We start from the raw sequence: 10,727 nt of genomic DNA on the forward strand, positions 1-10,727 counted from the left end.
GTACATAAAAATTAGTAAGAAAGAAAATATTTCACTGAAGTCGCCACACCCAAAAATATGCAAATGCTACGTAAGTGATAAATACAGTGAATGTAAATTTGAGCCTGCTTTTACTGAATAACTTAATCTATATATGTAAAAATGAATGTTTGTCTGTATGTCATCCATGAACTCAAAAACGACCCGGCAGATTCGGCTGAAACTTTCACCGTTTGTTATTTTTGGTACTGGGAATGTTTAGAGACCAGTTGGAAAAAAATCCGATCCTTTTTTATTCCAATTTAAGTCACACTCCATTGGATAAATACGAATTAAATGAATTCGCGTGAAAGATCTCATTGATAAGAAGCCATTTTTCTTGAGTTTGAACAAATAAATTCTTTCTTTATGGCTTTTCATGCAACGGGGGGATTTAAAACTTTTTCTATTTGATATTTTTAGCGATGGATTGATCTCGCAAACTGCGTGAGTACAAAATTTGAGTATAGTCACTGGATACCTGGACCGATCATTATGAAAATTGCTATATATATGTATTTTTCCACGGAGAAGGTGCTCATTGAAGCCATTCGCCACCAGGTGGCACTGCAGAGTAGCAACTTCTGCCCCGTTCAACCGATTGTCATGGAAATCAGTATAATGATGTATTTTTTTGTTGGCGTAGCAACGCACGTCGGGTACAGCTAGTGTAATCAATAAATATGCAAGTTCAGATTCATAGAGCTATATTTTCAAATTGAAAATACTCATTATGAATATTTTTAATGATAAATAAGGGTACAATTATTTAATTTAAATATAAAATTAAATAATATAGTCTGAGATAGCACGAGTCAAAATAGCTTCCAGTTTCTAAAAATATAAAAAAAATTACAAGATGCAAAAGGATTGAAATCTCGAACACGAGAAACTAATTTTCGCAAAGTACGTTCACCGTTGGCATGTTTTCCAAAATTTTTTTTATTATTTACTAAAACTAAACATAACTAAAATTAAACATAAAATATGCGAGTCTGAGATAGCATATGAGAAAATAACATTTGATTGCCCAAAAATATTAAAGTACTTACAAGATGCAAAAAGATTGAAATCTCAGACACAAGAAGAAACTTTTCGCGAAGTTCGAGTAAGTGGAATGTTGCCATGATTCCGAGAAAAAAAAGTGTGTTATCTATTGAAATTAAACATAAAATAAACTAATTTAAGGTAACTTGTGTCCAAATAACTACTGATTGTAGAAAATATCAAAAATATTAAAATATTTACAAGATGCAAAAAGATTGAAATTTCAGACACAAGAAGCAACTTTTCGGGAAGTTCGAGTAAGTGCAATGTTGCCATGATTCCGAAAAAAAAAAAAAAAGGAGTGTGTTATCTATTAAAATTAAACATAAAATAAGCTAATTTAAGGTAACTTGTGTCCAAATAACTACTGATTGTAGAAAATATCAAAAATATTAAAATATTTACAAGATGCAAAAAGATTGAAATTTCAAACACAAGAAGCAACTTTTCGGGAAGTTCGAGTAAATGCAATGTTGCCATGATTCCGAAGAAAAAAAAAGGAGTGATTTATCTATTGAAATTAAACATAAAATAAGCTAATCTAAGGTAACTTGTGTCCAAATAACTACTGATTGTAGAAAATATCAAAATATTACCAAGGTGCAAAAAGACTGAACCTGCAAACACGGAAGCAATTTTTCGCGATGCTGCATATTGAACACAAGTTCAGAAAATTGCACTGATGAAATATTCTTGAAAAATATTTAAGCCTAATTCAATGATTTTCTACCGATTCCAAGGACTAAAAAAACTTTCACATTTTTTTCAAGATTTTAAAACTTTTTCAAGCACTTGAAAATGAAAATTTTATTTCAAGCCCTTTTCAAGGCCGTATGAATCTTGAAGAAATATCGGTAGCATCCTGCTTTGATTTGACGTCATAACTCCTCCCCCAAACCTCTCATTTGCTAGATTTCCATGCTGCAGGGGTTGAAGAAGGAGTGATGATGCCAATCTGAAGCGAAATAACATGGGAAAATCAGGTTCAATAGAAAAAGGTTCCATGGCTGAGTGTTTGGACGTAACAAACATCAGCACACAATATCTTTTAACAAAAAACTTTTTAAATCCGATTTTTAAGTAAAAACAACATAAAAGTGGGTTAACCGGACCTAAATATTAAAAAGTGGTCTAAAACGGACTCTGACGGGGACCATTTGGGAGTTACATTAACGAGTAATGTAAATAAAATAAACTAATAATTTAACTAAACAAAGTAAATCCATAATATTAATAAAATAAATAATAAATAAATAAAAAGCAATAAATCAATAAATAAACAAGTAATAAATAAATAAATAAATAATTGAACTAATCTCTACATAGTATAAAATGAAGTGTCCAAAAAGCGTCTGTGTGTTTGAACTCTTAAAACTCGAGAACTACCCGACCGATTTCGCTGAAATTTTCACAATTTGTTCCTTTAAGTCCTGAGAAGGTTTGCAGACCAGTTCGAAAACGATTCGATGAATAGTTCTTTTTTTTTATCCCAATTTAGGTCCAATTTTCACATTAATTCCCGAATATGGGTGTGAAAAATGACTCGCAATTAGTAATATTACATATCATTGAAAAGGGAAGAATTTTCCGCGTTCTACGCCATTTGTCCCAATGCTCTAACTTAATTGCGGCGGGAGTTTTTTACGTTTTTAGCTCGAATTTGTTTAGGCTTAGCTGAAATTTAGCACTACTGTCTTCATTAAATTTATCAATAAAAATTGAAGGAATTGTCCTACAGTTTTCTTTTTGACACCATTGAAAAGAGCTACCTTTTTTACTCCAGATCTAAGTCGACCTATGGTCGGAAGTTTAACCCTCTATCTCCATGAGAAAAAAAGTTACAAGCGAATGAAATGAAGTTCAAAAATCTGTTCTCTATTCAAGTTTTTAACCATTTTATTTTGGGTTTCCACGGTAACGCTTTTTGAATTCATTGCTATTTTTAGCCATACCATAATTATATTTTTACCATAAAAAATTCTTTCTTTTAGTAGCTTATTTGTTCTGCTGCACATTACGAAGAAGATAGAAATTTCAGCTTTTGGTGTCAAAACAATTGCTTGAACTTTTTTATTAGTTATTTTAGGGTATATATTAAAACAGCATTACCAGGGTTGCCACTCAATTTTGGAAAAAAAATTCCCTGTGTTTTCCCCGTATGAAAATAAAACATTACAAACGAGCGAGCACTGATTATTTGGAAAAGAACATTAATATCTTGATCATTTCACCACAGGGTAACAAAATTTTAAATAAATAAGGGAAAATAAGTATGAATTCATAATAACTGAAATAATAGCATGGTGGTTGAATATATTCAACTTTTTATCCAAAAAACTTCTCTTAGCCATGGACCTAAAAGTGTGTGAGTGACCCAGAACAATGATGATTGACGACTCATTTCACACACTCTAAATCATCATGAAATTCAAGATTCTATTTTTATGATAAATATTTTAATATTTACTTCAAAAAAAAACTAGTGCCTAAATTTCAGCTAAGCCTAAACAAATTCGAGCTAAAAACGCAAATACCTCCCGCCATAATAAAGTTGGAGCATTGAAACAAATGGCGTAGAACGCGGAAAATTCTACCCTTTCAAACGATATGTAATATTAATATGTGCAAGTCATTTTTCACTCCCATATTCGGGAATTTATGTGAAAATTGGGCCTAAATTGGAATAAAAAAAGAACTATTCATCGAATTGCTTTCGAACTGGTCTGCAAACCTTCTCAGGACTTAAAGGAACAAACTGTTAAAATTTCAGCGCAATCGGCCGGACAGTTCTCGAGTTTTGCGAGTTCAAACACACAGACGCTTTTTGGACACTTCATTTTATACTATGTAGAGATTTTAGGGTATATATCGAAACAGTATTACTCTTAGAGCATACAGGTTTCTTTAGAACTGAAAAATCTTCATTTTTGACCGAGTTATAAGGAAAAAAAAATGTTCTAGGCGGTCACATTTGATCCGCCATTTTGGATGGAAGCTCCCGTACAAACTTAGGGAACTCTTTAGGATTTACTCTACATGCTATGAGGAACTAAATTTCGTAATTATAAATTTGTGGTGCAAAAAATCCTAAATTTACTAGGCTAGTAGTTTTACAAATTTTAATCTTTTTGTTGTGTTCGATCTCAAGGCTTTACTGGTTTGTAGCTGTTAAAAATTTTAGAATGTGTATCAAGTTTTGTTTCGCAAAAAAAAAAACTTTTGTGTCAAAATTTTAAAAAAAATATCAGGGAGGAAAACTTCAAAGATTTTGCCGTTGAAAACTATGGTTTCCTTAGTATATTGAGAAATTTTTAAAATACCCTGGTAATTCCCAGATTTTATTTCAAAAATTAAAATTTCCCTGATTTTTAGGTTGTGTTACCACCCTGCATGAACATTTGGAGCAACTGTGAGACTCATAAGTAGGATCTCCACTAAAATATTTTTAAAATCATCAAAACCTAATTTTTTTTCAGGGGTCGATGTGGTTCTTTTTCTATTCCAATTTTAAGAACAAAATTATCATGACGAGGAACCGTAACATGGGCACAAGTCAATGGGCGAGAAAATTCACCATACATTATATTATTTGTAAATATATAGGCCAACCAAAAGATATTTAAATTTTCTATTACGGGCAAAGTTGTGCGGTCACCATTAGTATAGAAAATAAAGGCATAGAAACAACTTGTTTGAGAATGCATAATAATGTGGGAATGGTCTTTGTGTTCCCTGAGAAAGAAGATAAATGTTCTATGGATTTTGATAAAACTATGGAGTATTTTAGGAATTTCAAATTGTAACAGATGGCTCAGGCATACTATATCATTGTCTCAGACTGCTGTATTAGCTGAATAAATGTTTGTAAGTAGAAATTCATCAAGTTTAATTGTTTTGGACTACTTGTCCTTCCGTTGCCCTTAACGAATACATTAATTTATATGCTTTAAATAATTATTTTTTTAAAACTAGAGCTGAAGTTGTACTGACCGAACACTCCCACATGTGCCCTATTTTTTATAGATTTATATTTTGGCTGAACTTTTGCGAGAACATGATAGCGTAAAAATCATGTCCCAAAAAATGTCCTTCCATTACCGTTTTTTAAAATTTGATTAGAAAAAAAGTTACAAAAAAATCCCACCTTTGGCTTTTTTAGAAAATTACTATGATGAGTATAGAAGTCTATGCCTCAGTTTTTGATAAAATATGTATTTTGATAGGCCAGGATTGTAGTTTTGGCCGGGCAAAACTGATTTTATCCAAACCACTGGCTAAAACCGGTTAAAACCAGGGTTGGCCAGATTGGACCCAATGGGTTTTTTTGAAAAAACCCATTATTTAGCCCACTTTTGGGTTTTTTTAATTTTCTGAGAAGTTTTTTAAAAAATTAATTTAAATACTTTCACAATTTAAAAAATGAATTTTGAACTTGAACTTGAACAAATATATTTAACTTTTTTCTTTAATTGATAAATAAATGGACTCAAATTATTTTGACTAAGTCCTGCCACGTCTGATTTTCCAAATATTTGCAGATTGTACAGAGGAAACTACTCTAGCGAAAAGGCTTTCATGTGAATTATTTCCTGCAAACAAACACGTCGCAATTCTCGAATAAACACAAGGTATATTTTTTAGAAATTAACAGGTTTTTCAAACGGTCGGGCAGAAAACAGAACAGGATGTACAGTATTTTCATTATCTTACGAAAAAGTTTAATATTTCTTAGTTTGCACACAGAAATAGAAAAACTGGCAACATAAAATTCAAGGAAATGTCTTGATTAAGCTTGAACTCACTAAAAAGGGATTTAAACTACTTGAGGTTCTACAGTAGTTTTGCATAACAAAATCAAATACAGGAAAGTAAAATGCAAAAAAAAAAGTAGTAGCAATTAAAAACGAACAATAGATTTTCTCACTCGAGAAGAAACTTTGCCTTAACTGTTGGTAATCCATGAAAACTAAAAAAATCTGAAACTTCACCATACTTTTCTTCAGAAAACGCTGAATTTTAACTAGTTTTCCAGCTTTTTTACCCTAAGGCAATTTCTGCGCTTTGTCCATATACTTACGCTACAATATGCTACAAGTACCCCACATTTTCCCTCAAAAAAGACAAAAAAACCCACATTTCTTTTAAAAAACCCAGCTTTAGTTGGTTTTTTTTTGGGTTTTATTTAAAAAAAACCCAAAAGACCCTGGGTCCATGGGCTTTTAAAAAAAACCCAGGTTTTTTGCGAACCCTGGTTAAAACCGGCCAAAACTGGATTTATCCACCATCATACCTGCCAACATCTACTGCGAAAAAATCCAGTAGATGTCTAAAAAATCCATAGAGCTGGCCAAAACTAAATTAAGTGAAAATTCACTTTTAATTTGTATGTATGTGAGAGATGTATGTTTTGCAACTAATAAATCTGTTAGTTGGAAGTTGTTTAATTAAGCATAGCAATTTTAGTTAATTAAATTTACTATTAGTCAGGGTTGGCAAGTTTTTGCCGGAGGCGGAAAAAACCATGGAAAAAACCACGGTTTTTACCGCCCGGCAAAAATAGGTTTTTGCCAAAGTGACAAAAATAGATTTTGTGTCAACAACTTACGGACAGTTTTTTTCCTTTTATATAAAAGTAAAAGCATGAAAAGATTTTGGTAAAAGGCTTTGCCATTTTCTGTAGAGTGAGCTAGTATCACTATAAAGTAGAGTGAATATAGAATGCACATATTGATCAGCTTTTTTTTCTTCTTTTTAAATTCTTCTCCATTTTCCCAGTCAGTGAGAAAAAATGCATTATTTCTTTAGTGAGGAAAAGTTAATATTTTTCTATATTCAAGTAAATATTCTGTTATTAATTAAGTAGCTTGAAAATCTTAGTGGGATCAAAAAAAAAGTGATTAATTATATATATATATATATATATATATATATAATTAGAATTCAATTTTTTATTAATTTACTGAGCTTAAGTAAACATTCTTTGTTTTAGCATTGAAGGAATTGGCTCATTCTGAAAAAATTGTTTTAGCACACATTTAAAATCTTAAGTTTTGCAATCCCAACATTTGTTTTTTATTTATTTTTCACCTTATAAATGAGGAGTAACATGGAGAGAAATAACTAAAGTATTAAAGTGCATTATTTATATTATATTGTCACTATTTCTTGATTAACACTATAATGCTACTTTATTTGCAATTAGGTTGTTGCCATTTTTCCCTTTTTTTTCCATTTTTGCCATGGTTTTTTCCACTGGCCCGGCAAAAATACCTTTTTGCCGGCAAAAAACCCAACCCTGAATTAGTGGAAGTAATTTACATTATTATAAAAATAGTAGTGAACAAATTTCAACTTTGTTCAAAATGAATAACTGAAATTGCTCACAACTGAAACAAAAGACATTAGGAGGAACTTTTCAGTAGTGTTGCCTTTTAATTTTCAAAAGTATTTCCCCCCCCCCCTGTACCTTTCGTTTTGTTTTTAAAAAATGCCTATATGTTTCTAAAAGAAATTCCTTTTTTCCCTCATTTATTCTTCAAAATTACCTAAATACTTTGTGCATTTGTGTGTGAGAATTTTATTTTTTAATGTTACTGCATATTTTTCATGTAAACCTTATCTTCTAAACATGCTGTCATTTCTACAAACTGTAAAACATACTAGATAAATGACGAAAGATGATTGATTACGGTTTGTTTTACATTTTTTAAAAATTTATTATTTGGTTTTCATTTAACATTTGATAATTATCTAAGTGGCCAAAACTGGATAAAACTGATTTTATCCCGAGCGGTTTAAACCGGTTTTATCCATGGTTAAATCCAGTGGCGTAGCGAGAAAAAATCCTTGGGGGGGGGGGGTAATTTTTTCTGAAGTTATGTAAAGCCATGCCCTCAAGTCTATACTTATACTATATATATATATATATATATATATATATATATATATATATATATATATATATATATATATATATATATATATATATACATATTTATATATGTATATATACATATTTATATATATATATATACATATATACATATATATGTATATATACATATATATATATATATATATATATATATATATATATATATATATATACATATATATATATATATTGTTTTGGCGCTCATGGGGGGGTTCTGACCCCCCTATCCCCCCCCCATGGCTACGCCACTGGTTAAAAACCACCACTGGCCAAAACTCTTACAACCCTCTGATAGGCTCACAGACTGATATACATCGATCTTTTTGCACAAACTGTATCTACTGTACAGTACTATTATAGTGCAGCTTTTATGCATAATGTGCGTGCCGTGTTGTTTTATTTTATGTCTCTCCTTCCCCCACGATCATTCATTTCGTGCATCTTTAAAGTATTTCATGTTGAATAAAACGGCTTTTTTTTATTACTTTCTTCTATATCTAATATATAGAAGAAAGTATTGGATTCGTGCAAATTTTCGAATTTCGAATTTTGACGGATTCGAACGTTTTGAGGTGTGCTGAGTCCATTTCGACTATTTTTGGAAAATGTCTGTCTGTCTGTGTGTGACCAGTTTTTTGTGGCCGCTCTACAACAAAAACTACCGCATGAAATCGAACGAAATTTAGTACACATATGTGCCCCTATGTGAACTTGTGCCCATTAGTTTTTGGCGCGAATTCCTCCAAGGGGGGTGGAGCAATGGGACGTTTTTCGAGTTACGCGTGCTTGCTATTCCTCAGGAAGTTACTGGCGGAATCGAACAAAATTTGGTCCATATGTTGGTATTAACAGGAACAGGTGCTGATTCAATTTCGGTGTCAATAACTCAAACGGGGGTTGAGCTATAGAACGTTTTTTGTCGTCAATTGTGACTGCTGTATCTCAAGAAATAATGAACGGAATGAAAGAAAAATTTATCGGCAAGTAGCCCTTAGTGGGTATAAAAGCTGATTTTATTTTGGTGTCAACAGCGAAAAAGGGGGGTGGCGCAATCGCCCGTTCTTTTTTTCCATTGTGAGTGCCCTATCTCAAGAAGTAATGCTGCATTCTGGTTGAAATTTGGAATATATGTGAATCCATATGTAAACGGGCTTTGGTTCAATTTTGACGCCAATCGCGCCAAGAGGTGCTGATTTATTTTTATTATCATTATTTTTTTAGCGAATAAAAATAGCTTTATTAATGCAACAATAAGAAAGATAAATTTTAATAGATTGTCGTCTGCGTATTTCTCGTGATTTTAATTGTATGGGAATGATCGGAAATATTATCTCAATGATTTAAAATTTTTAACTGTTGCCATCTTATGTTTGTTAACAAATAAAATATTTGCAATTAATTCAAGCAAGGCTTTTGAAATAACTTTCAATTTTCGCTCTTTGCTTTGTTTTTGCAATCATTCAGACATTGGGATGGTCGTCAAGTTTTTGCATGTGTCATTTTGGTTTTGTTGGGAATATTGCTTCCTCGTCAAGCATGGGGAGGGATCAGAAAAAAAAAAGAAAAATATAGAAGAAAGTTTCGTGATGGCCACAACATACTAGTTTTTTAAAAGCAGTAAAAGTTCAGCTCTTTACATAAGAAACTGTAATGTATCTTTGAGAAGTGCTTTAAAACAGTTTAAGGGGTTCTAAAAGAATTTGGTGGTTTCTAAAAAAAAATTGAATACGTACATTTTTCTACAACATGAAATTTCGACTTACGTCTTGAAACGCATCTTTCGTGTAAGTCAGGACTCATGTAAACAGGGGCCAATCCAGGATTTTTTTCTCGCTACCTATTTTTGTAAAAATTCATTTAATTTTTGTAAAAAAATATTTTTCAGCATTGTTTTTGTGAAATTTAAGACGCGTCCTAATTTTTTGTAAAAGAAGTAGTGGAACAAGTGAAATTTCAGTTCGAAAAGTGTAGATGTCATCTAGTATTATTTTTAACAGATTTCGTTTTTTTTTTTGGTTGGGGGGGGGGGGGGCTGAAAACTTCAGAAGTACGAAAAATACCATCGTAATTTCAGCTTAATGGTCTATGTACTGTGTACAATGTGGGAAATTATGAGAAAAACGGTTCCTCAAAACAGATGTTAAAAGATTGCGATAATATTGCATCAATACACTTTGGCGAGAAACAGCTAAAAATGAGTTAAAATACTACAAAAAGGTTTGTATTTAAGCGATTGTTCATATACCTGCTTAGAATTTTATTTTATGGGTAAATTTTGTTTTAAACAGAGAAACAAATTTTATGTTTTAAAATGCGATTTTTCGTGAAATTTTCGATGTTTTTGTGAAGCTACTGATTTTATTACTTGATTTTCGTGAAAGTAGTACCGATTTCAAAATAAGATTTTTGTGAAGGTATTGAAAAACGGTAGCAAAATCAGCCTGTATTGGGCCCTAGTGAAAGAAAATATACGAGGAGTAAATTTTTTTTCTTTTCGCCAAAGTATGGCGCCTTAATATGGTATATTAAGGAATGGATCCCTTTTCTCAAATGATTGACAAGGGACATTTGTTCGAGGCCCGATTATATCGAGGTTCAACCATATTAACATAAAATAAAACTTCTAATCCCTATTTTCAAAACAAAACTTGTTGATTTCAGAAAAGGGGGTTATAATCGAGATTTTTCTGAAAAATTAGCCAAAATAATTGTTTTTAGTAGTATTAAT

This window comes from Uloborus diversus, unplaced genomic scaffold (assembly GCF_026930045.1).
Source record: "Uloborus diversus isolate 005 unplaced genomic scaffold, Udiv.v.3.1 scaffold_13, whole genome shotgun sequence".
Taxonomy (NCBI): domain Eukaryota; kingdom Metazoa; phylum Arthropoda; class Arachnida; order Araneae; family Uloboridae; genus Uloborus; species Uloborus diversus.